Source organism: Pseudorca crassidens, chromosome 18 (assembly GCF_039906515.1).
Source record: "Pseudorca crassidens isolate mPseCra1 chromosome 18, mPseCra1.hap1, whole genome shotgun sequence".
NCBI classification, from domain to species: Eukaryota; Metazoa; Chordata; class Mammalia; order Artiodactyla; family Delphinidae; genus Pseudorca; species Pseudorca crassidens.
In genome coordinates, this window is record NC_090313.1 from 62805687 (window position 1) to 62829929 (window position 24243).

Here is a 24243-nt window from a genome sequence, read left to right on the forward strand (position 1 = left end):
GACGTTGTAAGTAATTTCCCTAAGGTAGCACAGGTAGCAAGCACGTGGACGAGTCCTCATCTGTCAGATTCTGGAGCCCGGGCCGTTCTCTACCATGCTGTGCGACCCAACCTGTGTGTGTCTGCGTGTGTGTGTGTGCGTGTGTGTGCGCGCGCGTGTGCTGGAGCCCGGTTCTAGGTTCCCTGTTATGAAGGCACTTTCACTGAATCTAGTTTCTCTCACCGCGTTCTTGTTCTTAAACATTCTGCTCGATTTTGGAGAGGTAAATGGGTTATTGGGCAGTCTTTGGGATCGCTTAGGGTGATTTTTAAAAAAAACGGTTGGTAAGGTAACTTAATCTTGCAAAGACGGGTTTCTGTTGTGTCACGCACTGGTAAAGTAATAATAGCTAGATACCATATATTGACTGTACTCTGGGCTGCCATGGTGCTAAAATAAACGCTTTACGGAATGATCATGTTTACTGCCCACATCAGCCCTATGAAGTAGGCATTATCTTTATTTTACACAAGAGGATACCTGAGACTCAGATTAAGAAACTTGCCCCTAAGTTTTATAACTAGTAAGTAGAAGCACAAGACCTAGGTAGATCTGTCCAACGTCAAAAACTGGACACTATGGTAAGACAGTAGATGATGATACATTTGTCAATACTGGAACACCTTCTTTAAAAATCTCTTTTAATCATTCATTTGCTTGAGAGAATTATCCTACCTGCCACAGGCTAGTTAAGATGGAAAAAAAACCAAACTGCCATTGATTCTAAATGATTACATTTTAAGATTATTTTAAAACTGGTTGCTTTTTTTCCTGATCCCAAGTTACAATGAATTTTCTAAAGAATCCAACAGTATAAAATCTGGGGCATTGCTACACTTATTTCTAGTTTTTTGTTGTAAAACAACTTGTGATGAATCATAACTGAGTGTACAAAGACATACATCATTGTGAGGGTTAAATTAGACAACGCAGGTGAAAATGCCTGAAGTGCTAAGAAGTAAGGAAATGGGAGAAGGCTAGCATGGTTTGCATTATTGTGGTACAGTTGGAAGAGAAATGGATTTTAATAATTTGACATCATCAAGAAGTAACATGATTGAGTAGTATGGGGCTTACGTCTCTATGGTACGTTTGTGCACTGGTTAAGTGAGTAGACTCTGGAACCAAACGGCTTGGGTTGGAGCTCAGCTCTGCTATTTACTAGCTTTGTGACCCTGCATGAGTTACTTTTTCTCAGTTTGATCTTTTGTAAAAGGATTAATGCTAGTACCTCAACCGGTTGTTGTAAGGATGTAAATGAGCTAATATATTAAAGGTATTTGAACAGTGCTTGGTATATTAGTGAATGTTAGCTATTGTTGTAAGTCAGTTATTAACACTGATCTTTTAAAATGGTTTCTTTAGAGGTATTTTAAAAAACTACAGTTAGGGCCGTTAGGAATTAGCATTTGTGTTCAAGAGCCCCTTAAAATGATAAATCAACCTGACGAATTATTTTTGCCAAATAGAGTAATGATTTCTGTCAGATGAATAAAGATGTTAAGAGTAACCTAAGAAGATGGAATCGTTTTACTGCTTTTTCTAATTATTAAAGTTAAAGGGAAAAGGGAATAAAACCACTCTAAAATGTAAAGTAAAAACCATCCAAATTTCTATCATCTAGAGATAAATACATATCCTTTGTAATTTAAAAATATACCTGTGGAGAGAATCAGCTAGGTGAAGTCTGGATAAGTGGTATATTTGGGGAACTTATTTGCAAGATTGTACTAGAACATCATGAATTGGTAAAGTTTTAAATCCAGTCCCCTTTTAAGATTTATTCTGTCAAGAGAATTCCAAAGTGATGATGATATTAATAAATAATAACATTTATTGAGTACCTACAATGTGTCAGCTAAGCATGCATATCCATTTTCTCCTTGAATCCTCATAATAACTCATGAGGTGGGTGCAATTATTATCTCCCATTTTCCACATACTAAAGTTTATGTAGAGGTCACTTTTAGAAGATTTAAGTCCTGTTTTAAGATCCTATTTAATAAACCAACAATCCTTCATTAAAGTTTCTTGATTCACTAATATGGGAGAAAACAAAATCAGGTAACTTGGTTCCTAGGCCTGAAACCAACTGGAAAAAAAAATGGTGTTTTGAAAATGAAGAATTTTATGTTTGACCACAAGGGGGTGCAAATTCCCGAGTTGAATTTTAAAGAAAAAAAAAAGAGTACTTTTACTTCAGATCATCAGATTCACAGGTAAAAAGCTAGTAAGAATACCTTCCTTGAAGTTTAATACTCCACACAGTGATATACTTTATGTGAAGAAAGAACTCAGTTATTTAGGGACTCAGCTGGGGTAGAAGTTGTCAACTTTCTTTCATTTTCAATACAGTGAAGAGTTAATCACCCTACCCCCACCCCTTTCCACCCACCCAGTTTGTTTTTCTGCATACTCTTCTTGACTTGTCATAAGAGTAAAACTGAAGTCATAATTTAAAATTTGAGGTTTTACTTGGAAACTGCAGTGCAATCACCAGCAAATGAATGGTAAATATGGGTAGTGTGGAGAGCAGAGGTCTTGTAATTTCAATGCTTTTTTTCCCTCCTGCTGTTTCTGATGAGTAAGCTGCCACTGATGGAATGTTGGCTTCAACATATTAGCTTATTTAGATAAAACTGTGAAAGCTATAGGTCTGTTCATCTTTTAAGGAAGAATGAAGCCTCTTAAAGAAAAACATTTTGAACAGTAACTCAGTATACACTGGTGAATGTTTTAAAAACAATTTGCATAGATGCAAATTGCATAGATGTAAAAGCTACATAAATAGCTTTTATTTTCCTGTTGGTCTTGTTTTTCTGAGGTGGACTTAGTTTAAAAAAAAACTCTTCTACTTGGAAATAATTTCAAATTTACAAAAAGTTGCAAAAATAAAAATAGTTCAGAGAACACCCATATCATTTACTTGCTCTTTTGCAAGGTCTCTGTCTCTCTCCAAATATATATATATTTCTTTATATGCAATTTTTTTTCTGAACCATTTGAGGTTAAGTTACATACATCCTGGCCCTTGATCCCTAAATACTTAAGTGTGTATTTCCTGTCAACTTCATAAATTTACATTGAGAAAATACTTCAGTCTACCATCCACATTCGCATTTTGTAGGTTGGTCCTTATACCATTTCCCCCTCCAGTACAGGAGCCAGTCTGGGGTCAGGCACTACATTTAGTGGGTCTTGACTCTAGCTTCTTTTACTGAAACATTTCCACAGCCTTTCTTTATCTTTTATGACCTTGATATTTTTGAAGAATATAGTTTCTCCTTCCACTCTCCTTTTTGATAGAACATTCCTTATTTTGTTTTTGTCTGATGTTTCCTCATGATTAAATTGAGGTTTTGCATTTTTAACTGGACTACTGCACAGGTGGTATTATGTCCTTCTCAGGGTACCACTTCTGGAAGCACATGATATCCATATGTCCCTCACTGATGATGTTAATTTTGACCACCTGATCCATATATGGCCCGAATTTTCCAATGTATAGTTACTGTTTTTTTCCTTCCTGGCAAATAATCAATTTGTGGGGAAATATTTGAAGATAAAGCTTGCTCTTCATCAAAGTTCCCATTTAAATATAGCATCCATTATTGCTGATATAATTTTACCATGATGGTTGCAAAATGATTCAACAAATCTAATACTCCTTTCACATTTACCAGTCAGCCCACAGCATTCTACTGCAAACAGAGCCCTTTCTTCTCCTCTATTTATCTATTTATTATCTGCATTAACTTATGAGTTCCTATGTTTTTCCATTTCTGTATTTACCTTGTTTTCCTGTATTCTTTCTATATTTATGTGTGTGTATATATATATATATATATTTTTGTGTGTGTGGTACACGGGCCTCTCACTGTTGTGGTCTCTCCCGTTGTGGAGCACAGGCTCCGGACGCGCAGGCCCAGCGGCCATGGCTCACGGGCCCAGCCGCTCCGTGGCATGTGGGATCTTCCCAGACCGGGGCACAAACCCGTGTCCCCTGCATCGGCAGGCAGACTCTCAACCACTGCGCCACCAGGGAAGCCCTATATGTGTATATTTTGTACATTTTTTTCTGAACCATTTGAATGTAAGTTACACACATCATGACCTTTCACCTCTAAATATTTAAGCCTGTATTTAATTATTTTAGTGTTCGAATTGTCCCAGATTTAGCTAGTGGAAGCACCTTTAGTTTGGGTCCTGTCTTTGTGGTATGCTTATATCATTTTTTGGGCGTACTTCCTTGCTTTCTGGTATAATAAGATGTTCCAAGTTTAGCTTGCGCTTACCCTGCCCTAGCCCTAGTGTTAGCTTTTTCTCCAGAGCCCTGTTTCCTCTTAGTGGAGAATGGTATTAGATATCAAGGTTAGGTATGCTCATTGCTGCTTCTTGGACCTTTCAGGAGACAGAGCTAGGAAATATATACATATATATGCACATTAAAATATGCATACACTAAGATGTACATATATGTTAATAAAATTAAGCTCATGTATATTATTATTTGTATTATAATTGAGAAGATATCATAGCAATATTTATAAAGTTCTGAATAAAGTCATGAAATCACAATCCACATTAACAACTCATACAATTTTCATGTTCCCTTAGTAAATATCTGTACATATAATTTTATAGGGTCATAGTGTGAAATAGTTTTCTTTGTCTTTTTCCACTTAACATGTAAGAAGCATCTGAGTTACTATATCATTTTTACAATCTCATTCTAAGTTTCTCTGCTATGTATCATTTAGCAGATTCTACCATTCTTTTATTGGTGGACATCTAGGCTGTTTTCAATTTTTTGTTATTATAAATAATTCTGAAGTGAACATTTTTATATTTTCCTAATTAACTTTCTTATTTATTCATTTATTTATTAGATGATTTCTCAGAAGTGGGAATATGTTTGATATGTACTGGCACACAGATTAGTCAAACATTTACCAAAGTCCATATCAGAATTGGATATATAGAGATGAGAAGTATGTAGTCCCTGTTAGCAAGGAGCTGAAAGTCTAATGGAAGAAAGATAAATTCTTTAAAAATTATAATTTGAAATGTACAGGAAGAACATTAACCCAGGTAAGGAATAGGTGGCTCAGGAAAGCTTTTTAGGAGGGAGGTGGTGGTTGAGCTGCGTCTTGAAGGATACCTTGGCGAAGCCTTCGAGGAACCAGTGTAAAAGAGAGAGCAGAAGTAGGCCATAGAGAGCATTTTAAGCAGAATCACTGGAGTGTAAGGAAACAGAGGAGTCAGAAAGAACCTGGCATGGTCAAGAATATTCAGGTAGTTGTGTGATTTGTTGCCTAGGTGCTTTGGAGGAGTTGAGAAAGGTTAGCCTGATCAAGTGGATAGAGATTAAACCATGAAGGGCCTTACATATCACTTTTATATTGATGCAATTGAAAAATTTTAAACCAATGAGTAATACGATCAGATTTATATTTTAGAAATTCACTTTAACAAGGGTACTGGAGAACAGATTAGAAAATGCAAGAGTGGTGATAGAAAGTCCTGCAGAGGCTATTGTAGTATCTAGGCAAGAATTAAAAAAGTATTTGAACCAAAGAATTAGAAATGAAGTATAAACAAGATTGGATTTACTTACTCAGTATTAACTATGTAACTATTCCCAGGTAACTATTTAGCACCTACTCTGTGTTATATATTGTTCAAGGTACTGAGCATATAGGGATGAGCATAACAGCCACAGTTCCTCCCTTTATGCTGTAGTCTACTGAGAGAAACAAGGATTAAGTTAATAATCATACAAATTACAACAGCAGGAAAACACAGGATGCCCTAAAAGCGTACACCATGGGGACCTAACACTGAAGATTTAAGTAAGGCCTTTCTAAGGCGGGACAGTTAAACTGATACTTAGGAAGGAAGACCACTCTAGGCAAAGGAGGAGTGTATGTTAATGTCCTGAGCAGAAAGGACCAGTAAATTCAATGCCCATGAGGCTAGAGCAGAGTTAGCTAGGACGGAAAAAGTTGGAAGGTAAGACTAAAGAGGCTTAGGAGCCTTTGTATAATACATGGAGAAGAGAGAGAGGAGGCGTGTAGCAGGACTCCTAGGTTTCTGGTGTGGGCAACTGAGTGTCTCTTGGTACCATTTCCTGAAGGAAAATAGAACAGGTTTGGTGGATTATGATATGTGAAATTTTTTTTTTTTTTTTTTTGTGGTACGCGGGCCTCTCACTGTTGTGGCCTCTCCCGTTGCGGAGCACAGGCTCTGGACGCGCAGGCTCAGCGGCCATGGCTCATGGGCCCAGCCGCTCAGCGGCATGTGGGATCTTCCCGGATCGGGGCACGATCCCGTGTCCCCTGCATCTGCAGGCGGACTCTCAACCACTGCGCCACCAGGGAAGCCCAGAAATGCTGATTTTTATATGCCTTTGGGCCAAGTACGTACTTCCATCCTCTGTAGAGGTAACTGGATATTAGGATTGGATTTTTGATTTGGAAGTCTGGAATTTGGGGGAAGGTCTGGTTTGCATGTTGTCTGTAGATTTACTAGTTGACCAATTGTAGATGGTAGTTTAAACTGTGGGATTGGATGAGATCACTGAGGGAGGTATGTAGACTGATAAAAAGGTTCAACACAGAATCTTGGAGAACATTGGTAGCTACACAAAAAATGTATACACCGGAAAAAAAATTTGCTATAAATAGTAAAGACACATGACAAACTAAAAAATATTTTTAACATATAAAGTAGGTAAAGGGTTAATATCCTCAATATATAAAGAGATAGGTCTTTAAGAAAAATAGTTAACCAATACACAGTTAGCAAAAGAAGAAAAACAAATACAAGTTTTTCTTGTTTTTCTTTTTCAAATAAGTTCTTGGAGAGGTTTTATTTATTAATCAAACTTTAAGTACTTAAGGAAAGCAGAAGTTATAGAAGTTATAAAATTCTAAATGCTAAATATTTAAGAGACCTTAAAAAGCATCCTTAAAAGTGATTGCTGTTAAAATTTACAAAGACTGGGCTTCCCTGGTGGCGCAGTGGTTGAAAGTCTGCCTGCCGATGCAGGGGACACGGGTTCGTGCCCCGGTCCGGGAGGATCCCACATGCTGCGCAGCGGCTGGGCCCGTGAGCCATGGCCGCTGAGCATGCGCATCCGAGCCTGTGCTCCGCAACGGGACAGGCCACAACAGTGAGAGGCCCGCGTACCACACACACACACACACAAATTTACAAAGACTAACCAGAGTTTCAAGTTGAATTTAAAAGTTAAGGAAGAACTAAAGTTTTTTAGTTCATAACTTTGATAAGAATTTAAATGACCCCTGAATATTCTTTTCAATGCACGAAAGACATTTAAAAAACCTCCTCACATTGACGGTATGAGTGAGTAAAGGCTGGTGGCAATGTAAATTAAAGCAGACCTTTTGGAAAGTAATTTAGCAATAATAAAAAAGATTATAGAAATAGTCATGTTTTTCCTGCCAGAAATTCCAATTTCAGGAGTCTAGGTGAAATAAATCCAAACTATGGAAAAAGATCTATATAGGAAGATGCCCATTGCAGCATATTAAATAAAATAGCAAAAAGGGGGGGGTTGGGTTGCAATGTATAGTAGTAGTAAAATTATTGCGTAAACTGTGGAAAATTCACTGGATTTACTATTAGCATCATCACAAAATGATGCATACCAACTGGAAAAATGTTTGTAAGTGCAAGATGTTAGAGGTATAATTAGGATGATTGGAACTACTTCTAAAACACACAGAGGAAAAGTACAAGGAAAAACTTTCAACGCATATCAAGGTTTTCTGATCAAAGCTAAAAAGATAAAAGCCAGTCTAAAATTTGGCATTGCTGACCCTGCCAAACTATCTTTCTAAGGAACATTGATAGTCTATGAGCTAGTCCAGTGATTCTTAAACGTTGAGAATTTGTTGACAGTTACAGATTCTTTCTCTAGAATCATGTGCATATGTGAACTGTTTGCACGTAATTTTAGAGATGGATGATGGTCGATGGAGTTCCTGAAGAAAGGTAGAGGAAAATGATTCATTTTTATGATAGGCATAATAATGGTTCTCCTAAAGATGTCCGTATCCTAATCCCTGGAATCTGTGAATATGTTATGTTACATGGCAGGGAGTATTCAGGTTGTAGATAGAATTAAGTTTGCTACTCAGATGACCTAAAAATAGATTTTCCTGAATTATCTGAGTAGGCTCAATATAATTCCACAATTTTTCTAAATGTGGAAGAGGGAAGCAGAATAGTCAGTGTCAGGGTGGTGAGATGTGAGAAAGACTCAACCAGCTATTGCTGGCTTTGAAGATAGAAGGGGGCCATGAGCCAAGGAAGGAGGGCAACCTCTAGAAGCTGGAAAAGGCAAGAAAACAGATTCTTTCTTAGATCCTCTAGAAAGGAATGTAGCTCTTGTGGGATCTTAGTTTCCCGAACAATGATTGAACACCCCCACCCCCCACCCCCGCCACAGCAGTGAAAGTGCTGAGTCCTAACCACTGGACCACCAGGGAATTCCCCAATTCTGGTTTTGAGAGTTTCATAATGGCCTGGAATCTGTCTGTCCTTGTTCTGTGTCTTCAGCACAGTTACTGGCATTAATATTTAATGGGAATGAATGGAACTCAGCAAAGAGAGACAGGATCACCAATTGCTCTGCCACCTGAACAAATCTGAGAATTACTTGTTTTACTCTATTATGTTCTGTGTATTCTTATAATCTGTGAGTTAAAACTGCTCTAGATTGATTGTTAAGGCTGTTTTCTGAAATAAATTGATGTTTACTGAGTATCACTTATGAACAAGGTATTTTAAGACTGTACTTGTTTATTATCATATATTTAAAACATTGTGCTATAAATAGCTATGCTTAGGATTTTCCCCCTCCAGGAATATTATAACTAGTAAACTAGAAGAATTATAATAAAAGGCAAAAAGAAGAAGGTTTAACAATGGCTGGTTTGAAAATGTTTCTAATCTCTGTCATATATCCATAGCTATTTATTTTTTACTATGAGTTTTTAATTTTTCAAATTTAATATTTACCTGATAATTTCAAATTAAGCTTCTAATCAGGTTAGTGTATTGGTAAAAATATTGTATATATTGGTAAAATACTAAATCTAAGTATTTTTCTGTACTTTTTTTGTTTAACAAATACATCAAAGTACTTTTTGTCTTTTTTAGGTCTGTGAAGTGTCAGACCTCAAGACAGACAACAACTGTTTCATTAGGTTCACAGTATCTAGTGCACTAATCATAAACCTGTACAACATTTACTGAAATTTGTTGGTAATGTGGTGAGTTTTTCCCACATATTCACCCATTTACACTCCCTTTTTAAAATGCAAGTGTGTCATTTATTTCAGATATTGACAGAATCTTTGTTCTGTGAAGTAACTTTGGTAGTTTCTTTTCCCTGTAGCTAATTGATACATTAAAAAAGCAATGATAAAATCCTCCTCAGAAGTAAGAGAATGGACTTAGGACATGGGGAGGGGGAAGGGTAAACTGGGACGAAGTGAGAGAGTGGCATGGACATATATACACTACCAAATGTAAAATAGATGGCTAGTGGGAAGCAGTTGCATAGCACAGGGAGATCAGCTCGGTGCTTTGTGACCACCTAGAGGGGTGGGATAGGGAGGGTGGGAGGGAGATGCAAGAGGGAGGGGATATGGGGATATATGTATATGTATAGCTGATTTACTTTGTTGTACAGCAGAAACTAACACAACAATGTAAAGCAAATATACTTCAATAAAGATGTTAAAAAATAATTTAAAAAGTTACTTAAATGGTTCATAACTATATGCTTTAATTAATTACGTATCAGTTTATAAGTACTTTATTATCCATAAATATTTTTGGATGATCCTTTAAAAATCACAAAAGGCAAAAAAAGAAACTACTCTTAGAGTAGTTTCTTTTTAGAGTATATCCATATTAGTTATAGGGGAGAAAATTTACACATGGATCAGGAAATATATTTGTTTGGGGAAATTTACTTTGCATGGTTTAGAGCCCCAGTTTCTGAAAGTCATTTATAACAGATTCGTACATATTTTCAACTCTGATTCTGTTAGGATTATGGAGGTATAAGGGTTTTTTTCTCCTATATAAAGAATTGTTTTGCTTCCACATTCGTGGAACTAATATTATAGGACTGAACTAACATTCATTTACAATTAATAATTATAATATTTAGTGAAGAAGTATGAACTACCCACCTCACAACCCATTACCAATAAGGATACCTGGAAAGGGATAAACCCATTTGTTTGTTATTTACTTTCTAAAAAATTAGTGTGAAAATGCTGGCCTTAAATGATATATTAAATACAGTGTTTTGAAACATTGTTTTAAAATAATTTAAATTTCCTTAGTAAAGGAAATTTAGCCTATTCAGGTTTGGAATCGTAGAATATTAAAAGTTAAAACACACCTATTTGTAACTGCCCCCTGGAGCTGCTGAGAACAAACTCATTCCCACCTACATGTGATAACCCCTTAAGTATGACTTCTAGTACTTTCAACCATGAGGACAACTGAATCTCCATTCTCCAAACATCTATGATTTTAAACCCTTCACAGTCTTGGTTTCCTTCTCTGGTTGTTCTCCAGTTTAACAGAGCCTATCTCAAAAAGTGACACCCCAAATGGTAAATCATATACCATATATAGTCTAAAATACACAAGCATTGGTTAACTTTTTGTCTGGTCATTAAAAATGTGTGTATTTGGGGAGCAATTTAAGTAATAAAAAGGACTGGTAAATAATAGTCATGGATCTATTCTTGACCCTTTATCAAAGGAAAATTGAATAATAAACTTTACATTGAGTAAAAAACATTTAAAATGACAACTCATGGCTTTGTCAGAGACTTTATTGACTTGGGATTAGCCTTGTCCTGGAAGTTGAGTAGGAAAGGAATCTATTAATATTTATTTCTTATTCATTTCTAGTAAACAGAAGTAAAATTGGGACTCTCTGGTCTCTAGGAGATATGACTGAGGATGTATGACCTGTTCTCTATGACAGTTCAGCCTCATGCTACATTTTCTATTCTTAATATGTAAAAACATTACTTCGTGTAGAACAAACCTATAGGGAAATAGGGAGAATAAAATACAGCACATTCTCTTTTGGCAAAGAAATGCTTACGTGTTTTAAACAAATTAACTTTTTAAGGCAGCTCTGAAGAAGTAATTTATTTTAAATAGGTGAACAGTTTACAGCTCTTATGGGAACACTTTTTCCTTACTTTTCTTCGTCATAGGATTAGGCCCTATGTTTTTAATTTAACTCCTTTAATTTTTGCTGTTAACATTTAATTTACTTGATGACCCCATACTGTTAACTTTTGACCCAGTGAACTCAGGATGGTATATACAGACCATATACCTGATTTTAAAGAAACTCTTTAAAGAAAAATAATGTTTGAAGTGAACAGAAGATTAAATTCATTTCAATGTTCCATGTAGAGAAGTATCACACATACTTAACCAAAGAACATTTTTCCCCTTTGGAGGATGTATTTTTATAAACATGTGGTTTTTACAATTAGATGTTTATGCCATTGGCAAAACAACCCAAAGCTGATGTGACTGAACTGCAATATTTCTAATAAACTGTAAAACCACTAATACAGTATAGTAGATATGAAACCTTTTCCTGACAAGAAATTCTTATAGCATGTAGCTAAATCTAATGGTCCTTCCATCTACCTGTACTTATACCCAATTTCCTTTCCTATCATAAAATTAAAATTCCTAAAGTTGAATCCTTTCGATGTAAAAAATGTTAGTACATATAGTTGTTAATTATGATAAAGTTCAAAGCTTCTTCTAAATTACTTGATGTAAAGATACTTTGTGTATAACTTTTATTTGCCCTTAAAACTGAACCTGTGGACTTGCTTTTGAACATTTCCTCCCTAATTATAAAATAAGAGTCCTATTATTTATTGAACTGTTTAAAATGCAGCTTAATGATTATTATGGGTATCTTCAAATATGCCATATTTACTTTATTCAAAAATGAACAGATAGTTAAGCAATAACTGCTATATGCTAAACACCTTTATGTATAGGGGTATTAACAAGCCTTCTAATCTCTGGAAGTAGTGCAAGCTATATATGTTTCTGTATAAAACTTCATGGTTTGCTAATAAGGTATCATGGTTGTTGTTTCTTAATTTAAATACTAAGGGAATGTTATAAAAGGTGTTTTAATTTCATTTTATTTTTTAAATAAATGGAAGTATTTTTGTGTGTTTTTATAGCCATGGAGGGAAATAATGAGATTTTGCACTAGGGAAGTAATGCTTGGAATAGAGGTTAAAATAAGGTAAGAAAGCAGGTCTTAAGTGAGTAAATGGAGTGAAAAAAGCTGGAGTGGTAAGCGGTTGTGGTCAGAGATCAAGATATTGGAGTCTAAGGCCATGGAGTAATTTCTTGGTGTGTGGCTCTGGGTCTGGAAGGCTGAATGAAGTGGTTATAAGATGGTGGAGTCAGAGTTCAAGGTTGTTGGATGGGTTGTCTGTATGGACATGGAAATGGCACACAATAGCAGAAAATGCAGGGGAGGTGGATACTGGCAGCCAAGTGCCAAAGTCCTCGATGAGTAAGGGAAGGAGTGACTGGGCAATTAAGTAATGACAATGAAAGAGAGGAACAAGGACTAAAAAATTTCCAAGACTGTTAATCATGCCCACAAATGAAGAGTCATGAGGGCAAGGACTAGGTCTTATTTAATGCTGCAAATATTTGTTGAATTAATGAATAAACAAATGATGACTTTATCATTTTGAATAGTATTTATTCATGTTGAATAAGTATTTCTGAAAACTTTGTGTTTTTCTATTATAAGAAATTGGTATTAAAGAAGATACAAATGGGCAAGAGGTAGAAAAAGGTGAATAATCCCACACCCAGAAATAACCACTATTAACCCCTGTTATTAAATTTTCACAACTGTTTTTTGTTCATATATATTTCCTAGCAGTAAATATTCAAATATAATGTACTTTAATGACTGAATAAGTATTCTACTATAGAATATAAGGATGTACCATAGCAGTTTCTTATTTGGGAGTATTTATATTGATGCCTACCAGTTTTTCTCTACTGGTAAAAGGAACAATGTATCAATAATCGTTAAATTTTTGCCTTATTTATTTCCTTAGGATTCAGTCTTAGAAATGGATTTTCCGGTAGGGTCTTCATAATGAGCCTATTTATCTTTATTTTAGGTCTACTTCTAACAGGCTTGTTTATATGCATTCTTATTCTATCCTGGATTGGAATCAGAAAATTGGACAGTGTTGCAGGTTCTGACTGATGCAGGCACACTGACAGTGATGAAAGTGAGAACTGGTAAGTAAAAGTTCTTCTTCACAGGAATAATGATGGGTGTTTTAAAAACTTGGAATCAAGTAAACTTTTCATGATTAAAATAAGAAATGATTCATGAGCTGAATAACAGGATATAGTGGTCAGTTCAGAAATACATATTCAAATTAAATAAAAACCTCTATGAATAACCTACATTTATTGACAGCATCCAATTTTAGGAGAGATTTTAAAAAATCGTGAATAGGGACTTCCATGGTGGTCCAGTGGTAAAGAATCCGCCTTCCAGTGCAAGGGACGTGGGTTCGATCCCTGGTCAGGGAACTAAGATCCCACATGCTGCCGGACAACTAAGCCTGTGCGCCACAACTGCTGATCCTGAGCGCCTCAACTAGAGAACCCGCATGCTCTGGAGCCTGCGCACCACAACTAGAGAGAGGAAACCTGCATGCCACAACTAGAGAGAAGGCTGTGAGCCACAACGGAGATCCCGTGTGCAGCAACTAGGACCCGATGCAGCCAAAACAAAATTGTGAAGAGTCATCAAAGTCACTGCTCCTCAAGACTTTTTCACAAATGTGTGGTTTGGTCAATAGCAGAGAAGAGTGAATAATAGCCCTAGAAACTTGGTCCCAAGATAGAATTTTCTTTAGTTTCACATTTTATCTTAAATTTAAAATGAATGTGCATTATATACCGTAATAGTCCTATGGTTAGTATAAATACCACGCCACGTGGTATACCATTTATACCACGGTTAGTATAAATGTTAGCGTGCCACAACTACTGAGCTTGTGCGCTTCAACTGGAGAGCCCACGTGCTGCAAACTACAGAGCCCACGCACCACAACTACTGAGCCTGAGTGCCATAACTAGAGAGAAGCCCGCATGCAGCAACAAAGAGCCCGCGGGCTGCAACTAAAGCCCGACACAGCCGTAAAAATAAATAAATAAATAAATATTAAAAAAAGAAAATCGACTGTTCAAACAAAAATAATAACAATGTATAATGGGGGTTACAGCATGCATAAGTAAAATATATGATAACAATAGCATAAAGGGCAGGAGGGGAAAAATAGAAATATGATATTTGCTATATGTGAAGTGATATAATATCACTTGAAAGTAGGCTGTGATAAGTTATATATGTAGACTATAAACCCTCAAGCAACCAGTAGAATAATAAAACATTATTAGGTAACAAGCCAACAAATGAGAAAAAATGAAACCATAAAAATTCAATCTGAAAAAAGGCAGAAAAAGGAAGAAAGGAACAATAAACAAATGGAACATAGGACAAAAGGAACAAATAGAAAACAGTAAGATGATAGACTTAAATCTAATCATATCAAGAATCACATTAAATGGAAATGATCTAAAAATCCTTATTAAAAGGCAGAACTTATCAGATTGATAGAAAGAAAGACCCAACACACTTTACATATGAAAATGCAAAAACATTAAGAATGAAAGGATGGAAAAAGATATACCATGCTGTTGCTCACCCTAGTCAAAAGAAAACTGGTGTGGCTAGACTGACATCTAGAAACAAAGTAAGATTTCAAAGTGAAGAATATTACCAGAGATAATGAAGGTCATTTCAGATAATAAAGGGGCCAGTTAATCAGGAGTACATAACGGTCCTAAATGTTTATGCCCCAAATAACAGTAGGTTCAAAATATGTGAAGCAAAAAATGATAGAACTGCAAGAGAAACAGAAGAATCTACAATTATAGTCAGACATTTCAGTACCCCTCTTTCAAATAATTGCTAGAACAAGTTGAAACCTAGCAAGGATATAGTAAACTTAAACAACACTACCCACCAATATTACCTAATTGACTTGCCTAGAACATTCCACTTAAAGTAGTAGAATACATATTCTCTTTAACATGAAACATTTACCCAGAGTGAGCATATTTTAGGCCAGGGGTCAGCAAACTATTGCCCTGGGGCCAAATCTAGCCTGGTTTTGTATTGGCCTATGAACTAAGAATGGTTTTCACATTTTGAAAGATTTCTAAAAAACAATATTGAGATTGTATGTGGCCCACAAATCTTAAAGTATTTACTATCTGACCCTCTACAGAAAAAGTTTGCTGACCTTTGTTTTAGGTCATAAAACGTGTCTCAGTATATTTTAAAGGATTCAAGTCATGCTGAAGTATGACCTGACCACAAAGGAATTAAATAAGAAATCAGTAACAGAAAGCTAACTGGAAAATCCCTAAATATTTTGAAATAAAATAACATGCTTTTATATAATCCATTGATTAAAGAAGGACTCAAAAGTGAAATTAGAAAGTATTTTGAACTGAAGGAAATAAAAATATAACATATCAAATTTTGAATAAATGAAATGCCTATATTAGAAAATACAAAAAATATCTCAAATCAATGACCTCAACTTGATGTTAAGATACTAGAAAAAAAGAGCAAGTTAAACACAAAGAAGCAAAAAATAAATCATGAAATAATAAAGATCAAAGTAGAAATCAATGAAATGGAAAACAAAAATCAATTGAGAATATCTGTGGAATCAAAGCCTGGTTCCTTGAGGTGAGTAAAGTTGATAAACTTTTAGCCAGACTAGTCAGGAAAAAAAAAAAAAGACACATATCAGGAAGACAAGTAATCAGGAATGAGAGGAGGTGACATCATTATAAATTCTACAAATAAAGGATAATAAGGGGATATTATGAACAACTTTAGGCAAAAAAAAAAAAAGTCAACAACTTAGATGAAATGGCCAAAGTCCTTGAAAGACATAAACTACCAAAGCTCATTCAAGAAGAAATAGATAACCTGAATGGTCATTTGTCTGTTGAATTATTAGTTGAAAATATTCCCACAAAGAAAACTTCTGGTCCATAGGGCTTCACTGACAAATCCTTCCAAACATTTAGGAAAAAAAAAAATACGAGTTACACTCTTCCAGAAACGTGAAGAGGAGGGAATACTTCCCAACTTCTTCTTTGAGGCCAGCCTTACCCTGATACCCAAACCACACAAAGACATAACAAGAAAACTCAGGCCAATCCCCCTCATAAACATAAGTGTAAAAATTCTAAACAAAATTTTACCAAAATCCAACCATATATAAGAAGGATAGTATTATTGAGTGGGGTTTATCCCAAGAATACAGGATTGGTTTTAACATTCAAAAATCAATAAGTATAATTCACCATATTAAACTAAAAAAGAAAAATTGATCATCTTAATAGATGTAGAAGAAAATTTGACAAAACCCAATTTTCATTTCTGATATTAAAAACTCTCAACAAACTAGGAATGCAAGGATACTTCTTCAACCAGATAAAGGGTATCTACACAAAACCTACAGATAACCTCATACCTACTGATGAAAGACTGCATGCTTTCTAAGATCAGGAACAATACAAGGATTTCTGCTCTTATCACTTTTATTCGGTATTGGAGGTTCTGACCAGTATAATCAGGAAAGAAAAGGAATAAAACAATTTCAGATTGGAAAAGAGAAAATAAAACTGACATAATCGTCCACCTATTCCACTTGGTGGAATTGACAAAAAGCTGCCAGAATAAGTGAGTTTAGCAAGATTGTAGGATAGAAGATCAATATATAACAGTCATTTATATTTCTACATTCTAGCACCAAATATTAAAAATGGAAGTGCAAAAAATACAGAACATTTACAATAGCATAAAAAATACGAAGTTCTTAGGAATAAATCTGAAAAAGGCATGAAAGACCTGTACACTGAAAACTACAAATAACTCTGAGAGGAATTAAAGATGACTTAAATAATTGGAGAGATTTACCTGGCTCATGGGTTCATATTGTTAAGATGTCAGTTCTCCCCAAATTGATCTAAAGGTTCAGTACAGTCCAAATAAAAATTCCAGTAGGCTTAAAAAAAAAAAATCTGAGAAGCTGATTCTAAAATTTGTATAGAAATGCAAAAGATCTAGAATAGCCAAAACAATTAAGTTTTATTTATTTTTTTGTTTACTTATTTATTGCTTTTAGGTAACTTTTGGAGGCAAAGTAGGACTTAAGAAAGGTAGCATTGGTGACCACCCAGAGGGATGGGATAGGGAGGGTGGGAGGGAGATGCAAGAGGGAGGAGATACGGGGGTATATGTATATGTATAGCTGATTCACTTTGTTATAAAGCATAAACTAACACACCATTATAAAGCAATTATACTCCAATAAAGATGTTAAAAAAAAAAGTAGCATTGGAATCAGACAGATCTGGACTTAAATCCTAGCTCTGCCCACTTACTGTCTACATTATCTTGAAGATATAACTTTACTTGGGCCTCGGTTTTGCCCATCTGTGAAATGGGTTAATAATACCTCAAGAAGCTGTTGTGAATATTAAATGAAATAATAAATATTTGAGCACTTAACAGTGTCCGACATATAGCATGTACTAAATAAATGTTCCATTGCTAGCTACTATGAAGATACTTCTACATAAATGTAGGAATCCAAAGCCATATTGGATTAGATAATGGTAAGATGCTGAATATATTTTATGATATAATCTTTTGTTTACAGAAATCGTATCACAAAAACCCTTAGTTCAGGGAGGGTCAAACTTGATCCTTTGCTATTTAAAGAAACATGTAGGGTAGCACATTCTAAAATTGAACCTTCTTTAAAAGTGCTTTTTTATTTAGTTCCATAGCCAAGATTTGCTTTGGGGATGAAAATTTATGTTGGTCTGACAGTTTTACATTAAAACAAGCCCCACATTTAAGGGCTAAATAGTTTGGATGACTTGCATTAATGTACCTTTTATACTTTTTGAAGCCATAGCCTTTATACGGGAGTGCCATAGCCTTTATATGGGAGTACCATAGTCAAAGAAAAGTTTTAGGTATTTATTTTATGTGTTTTATCTTAAGGCACATAATTTGTTTAAGCTGGCTAGGAGGACATTCAATTAAAAATTCAGAACATTGAGTGAGATAATCCAGAGAAACAAAGTCTTTTAATTTTATTCATTCAGCTTGTTATCCTCACCCACTAAGGGGTCAGCTAACATGAAGAGATAATGTTTAATAAAGGACAGCTTTGTCTGACCTGAAGTAAAGAGTTCCAAAGCTAGATTACCTCTTTTGAAATTGCTTTGAAATTGCTTTCCTCATCTTACAATCAAAGTTCATATGCAGCCATTTGATGTTGTTTATTGCATTCCCTTTTTAGCCCATAGGGTTTCAATCTATTTCTATATAATGATGACTTTCATATGTCATCAGTAGCTTATTGAGAAAGCTTGAGTCCTCTGTCTTCTAGTGATATCCCACTTAGATCTGACATTAAGTTCATTTTTTTCCTTCAAGCTATTTTTTCCAAATTTCGTGGCTATTATTGGTGACAACACAAATTTTGGGACCTTCAAACTTAAAATCTTAGGTTCACTTCCTTCTTTCCCTCCCATAGGTAAACAGCTGCTAAACTTGTTACTTCTTATAGCTACTTCTCTACAGTGGTACTTGATATATCCCTTTTCATTTTTAAAATTGCCCATTTAATCCAAGCTCTTAAATGTCAAGTTTGTATTGTAGCCTCTTGTATTGTAGTGTATAGAATTATATTGCAGCCTCTTGGTATTCTCCCTAGCCCCCATCCTATCTTATCCCTTTCCCCACTAGTCTACACAAAACATAAAATACTTTCCATCAAACACTCTGTAGAGAAGTATTGCTCGGTGAATACGGAAAACCTGATTAAGTAGAAAAAAGGAATTTAACTGGAATCTCCCTTCCCTTCAGTGATTCTACTTGAAAGGAACGGAGGAGAGCAGAACCTTCAGGTATTGAATCACGACTTTGACAAATACCACATGGGAGACGTGGCTGGCAAGAGACTGATAATATACGATAGAAACCATTGGAAAGATAAAAGGAGCCATAAAATTCAACTTCTGCTAGCCATTCTTTCCCTTTTTGCTCTCTATACACCTCAGCTGGGAATCTTTATATGTGCAGTATTTATTTGGCTTGTGTTATCCTGGTCATTATAAAGTTATCTAGGAGGCTAAGAGAGCTGACCAACTGAGAAGGGAAAGCAGTCTGTTCTGACAGTGATGACAAAAGGAGTTCAAGTCATACCAAACATCTTTCTCCCATTTAGAAACATCCTAGTATTTAAGACCTAGTATTTCATTTCTCTCTACTCCCATATTTGTGTTCTCTGTTCTTATCGTGTCTGTGAGATGACCTGCCTATTCCTGCTCTGCAGTAGTTGTGTATATTGTTGCATCTCTAGTGCCTCGAACAGTGCCTAGCACATAGCACATAGGAAGCACTCAGTAAATATTTGATGAATGAATGAATGGTTATCTTTTCTCTCTGGCAATCCAAACCCATTGCCACTTTCAAAAAATCCACATGAGATTTTCCGATTCCACTAAACTTCTGTCCATATCAATCTAGTTTTAAATCACTTCATTTTGCACATCCCCTTAGCAATTATTTGTAGTTTGTACTTGATTAATATACTCTTATTATGTTACTTTTCACATATTCCTATATCTTTTCTATATATGTTGTATTTTCAACTAAAAGATAATGCCTCAAGTGTTAAATACTGTATGTGCTGTTCAACAATGCCTCATGTGCTGCAGAAAGATAGACCCCCAATAGATGGGCAGGCTACCTACCTCCTTTTGAAACATATTCTCTGGATCAGTGTGATCTGCCTTGAAAGGGAGTTTAGATACATAGGTTCTGTTTTTTTGTATTTCACTCATATATTGTGTGACTTTGAGCAAATTCATTCCTTCAGTGTTCAGTTTAAGAACAAATTAAGAAACAGTTTCCTAAAGAAAAACATTTTAGAGTTCCAGAAGCATTTGTATGTTGGTAACATTTCTCCAGAAATATTTAATGTAATATACAAGTCTGGACTGGTCAATTTTAATCTTTCCTTGGAATTTCCATAGAAAAGTCCATGTAGCAGAGACACTGAAATAATGTTATATAGAAAATATTAACTATAGAAAGAACCATAGCTTCTTCATAGAGAAGAACCAGAGATAATATCCTGGATTTTTGCAGTACTTAAGCTACTCCTTAGTTGTCTCACAAAGGAATTTAGTGCAGAGGAACACATTCAAGGTATTACTGAGGTTCAGAATAAGACTGTACAAAGTGTAAGAGTGTTTTCTATAATAGTTTCTATAATAGTTTTCAAATAGTTAAATTAAGAGTCATTCATTCTCTGGCCTCTTTCTCCATCTACACTGTCTTCTGGCAACAATAAAGTGCACCCTATACATGAAAGCAATTTCTAACAATGCCAAATCAACAGCAGTTTCTAGGTCATTTCCATTCCTTCCTCCATGAAAATGTACAACATTTAGGTTATTCCATGTATTTCCCCCATGCCCCAAAATTGTTAGGTTGCCAGAGAAAACTGATCAGGTAATGAATTACTGTTTGCCTTCAGGTAGTCATTCTAAGTACATACAAAATCAGACATTAACATGAAAATATGAGGGGAAGAAAAACATCAAACCACAGAATTCAGTTTTAGTTTTACTGACATTTATATACCACACTTCCTGTTTATGATTTCAAAAGTGCAGCCATGCAGTGCTTCTATTAAAAAATGAGTAATTGGGAACACTTTTGAGGATTAAAATGGCAACTTACTCAAAGGAAACCCCCCCCCCACTAAATTTACTGTTTGTGGAATTGTTATCTTTGTTGTGTAAAAAGTTGAATATTTTTCAAACATCATTTACTAATAGTGTAATTAAAAGGGAACTTGATGGCCTTGTGCCTTTAAAACAAGCAGCCCAGTCAAGAGTCTTAGTTCTGAATTTGACTAGTTGATGGGATAGGGAAACCAAGCCAACGCCCTTCTAATCTATATCTATCTATATCTATATATCTATAAAGGTAATTGTTGCAAACATTTGCTTCTTTCCCCTCATTTTGAGATTTCAGTTGACTGTTGTTATGCATTAATTAACAATTAGTTCTGGCTGAAGGAGGGAAAGGGTAGAAGTGAATACAATTCTTAAATGAAAGGTCCTTTCTTCCACTACTAATTTATTCTATTTGAAGCATAATTGTATGAGTTAATTTAATTTTGGTGATCACTTCAGAATGTGTGTGTGTGTGTGTGTGTGTGTGTGTGTGTGTGTAGAGAGAGCACCCAAGTGAGCAGTGGCTGCTAGCTAGACATCAAAATCCGTGTTCTCACTTCTTGACCATACAGATAAGCTTATTCCCAGCCTCCCCTGCAGTTAGCTGTGGACATGTGACTTAAGTAGCTGTGGACATATGACTTAAGTTACAGCCAATGGAATGAAAATGGAAGTTATATGTACTACTTTGAGTCCCCGCCCCTAAAAACTCCTCTTCCTACGGGCTGAAAGAGAAAAGACCCCCCAGGGAGATCTTGGAACTTTGGTACTGAAAGCTTAGGTACAGAAAGACCTTGAAAACTAAGTACTGAAGTACTTGTTTATTTTAGCAAGAAACAAACTTGAGCCATTATACATTTTGGGGTTGATCTGTTAATGACAATTAGCTTACCGTAATTAATTCAATGTACAAAACTTATATTTGCAGTGTCCTCTGATGTACAACTCCAGTGGGCAACATTTACATTGTAATGTATGTAAATGACATTTCCTGAAGCACAATTAAGAGGCTACAGGTATGTATACATATGGATATATATAAATGTTCCCCCCAGGGGTTGTGTAACATTGTAGCTCTGCCAAACCGACTCCAACTTCTCTCTTGGGTTTTATTTTGTAGGAGCATCCATTTGTGTAAAGGCACTTTCCTTTTGTGTTTGTGGTAATAAATTAAGGTGGAATGGATCATCCAACAAGAATCTTAAGGGGAAAATGTATACTTATGAACCACATCAGACCTCTTTGTTAGATTTGTTCAACTGTGTTAGCTACAGACTCTTCTTATAACCGATTACCCTCTGGCATGCATTAGGCCAACAGAGAGTGTTAGCAGCGCCCTTCCCCTCTGCCCGCCAAGCTTACTGCTGTGAGTCATAAAAACTTTTCTGGGCTTCATCTTCCTTTTCTACAAAATGAGAGCTGGATTATATGACCCCAAAGATCCCTTCACTAAAATTCTACTATCTATGACTACAAAGTCCATAGCTATTCGTAGAAATAATTGTTAATGTGAATGTTCCTTTAGATTCCAAATTGATACTGTATAGGTGCTTAAAAGTAACTTGAAGCTATAAAAAAGATGTTTAACTTGCACCAGTTCACAAAGAGGCACAACAGAGGTTCTACTTTTCTCCCAAACAAAAACTATTAAATTGAAAAGATTTTTAACTCACTCAGGATAGTTTTTAGAGTAGTTATAAAGCACTATGTCACCTCTCTGATTTCTTTACTCAGTTGGTGAACTATCAAATCAATGCAGAATTTGACATTTATTAAAATAATATACTTGGGCTTCCCTGGTGGCGCAGTGGTTGAGAGTCCGCCTGCCGATGCAGGGCACGCGGGTTCATGCCCCGGTCCGGGAAGATCCCACATGCCGCGGAGCGGCTGGGCCCGTGAGCCATGGCCGCTGAGCCTGCGTGCCCGGAGCCTGTGCTCCGCAATGGGAGAGGCCACAACAGTGAGAGGCCCGCGTACCGCAAAAACAAAACAAAACAAAACAAAAAAAACAGGAATCAATCTTATTCTTTCCAACGTCTGTAGCCTTCCTCATGCCATTTTCTCCCCACCCCCTGTATAAATAAGAGCATAATGGAAGAAAGGTTTTAAGGAGAGATGCACAGACAGTGAATTTTAAAGCTTGAAGGGATTTCAGAGATCATTTAGTCAAAATTCATCGTTTTGCAAAGGAAACTGACACTGGAAAATTAAATGTCTCACTTAAGGTCTCGATATCACCATTGCTACTTGCCAAAACCTGGGTTTCCTTGATCCCCAAATCTGGCACATTTTACCTTCTACTGTAACATGCTTCATCTGAGGTTGGGTCAGACCAGATTAGAGAGAGTACTTTTGGAGAGGGTGGGTACAGGGCACAATGGTAATGGAATGGTAATGATCAGAGTCATAAAATATCTGTGGAGATCATCTATTTCCTAATAATTCTAAATCTTTAACTTTTTTCTTACTCAGTACTGCTTTAAAAATTCTTGGGGGAGAACTCAGATCACTTCTTTGTCTCACATAAATAACACTAAGTAATAAAAGTGACTAGATTACAACTTATGACTTTTACTTATTTGTTCATTTACTTTTGTCTGTCTCTTCCACTAGAATGTATCTTCCAGGAGGGCAGGCCTATATCTTTTTGCTTACTCCAACTCCCTTCTAGCAAGTGTTTGACACATAAAAGATGTTCAGTAAGTACTGGTGAGTGAATTATTAAATCATAACTACTACAAAGCAGTAATCTTATTTGCTTTGGCTCTATTTCTTCTGGAGGTTTTCCCAAGTTTTGTGATTCCATCACCATTCTAAATTAATTTTAGAATTGGGTGAACGTGCTCTGTTCTTCATATGCTCTGAAGTTCAGTCTAGCACAATTGAACTGTTCTATAATATTAATTTTGGTACTCTTAAACTCTTGTGCCAAATTTGCTAAATTTGGGAATGACCTTGATCTGTAATTTTATTTAGGTTTTTATCCACAGATGAATGTGTAATTCACCACCATGCATTAGTGGTGTGCATGTGAAATTAAACTGATGATGAGTCAGGAGGCAACACTGTTGGGTGAGCAAATTTGGAAATAGGAAAAAAGAGATGGTAAACCTTGAAAAATAGAAATATTAGGCTGAAATAAGTATACATTTAAACTTCTATCTCAAATTAAATGTAAGTTTCAAACCTGATAAAAAG

The 24243-nt window shown here is 35.7% G+C and overlaps 2 long non-coding RNA genes across 5 annotated transcripts in view; one reads left to right on the top strand and one right to left on the bottom strand.

Moving 5' to 3' along the window:
* Positions 1 to 24243, bottom strand: part of LOC137210911 (uncharacterized) — a 146941-nt gene that overhangs the window by 108456 nt on the left and 14242 nt on the right. The gene's annotated exons all lie outside the window — the stretch shown is intronic.
* The window catches only part of LOC137210912 (uncharacterized), a 34192-nt gene that overhangs the window by 190 nt on the left and 9759 nt on the right, over positions 1 to 24243 (top strand). The window contains exons 2-5 of one of the 2 annotated variants that reach the window (XR_010936791.1): positions 13296 to 13419; positions 19163 to 19203; positions 21974 to 22061; positions 23659 to 23754. This is a non-coding gene — a long non-coding RNA (uncharacterized lncRNA). The remainder of the gene's footprint in view (positions 1 to 13295; positions 13420 to 19162; positions 19204 to 21973; positions 22062 to 23658; positions 23755 to 24243) is intronic. The other variant, XR_010936790.1, reaches the window with a different exon arrangement.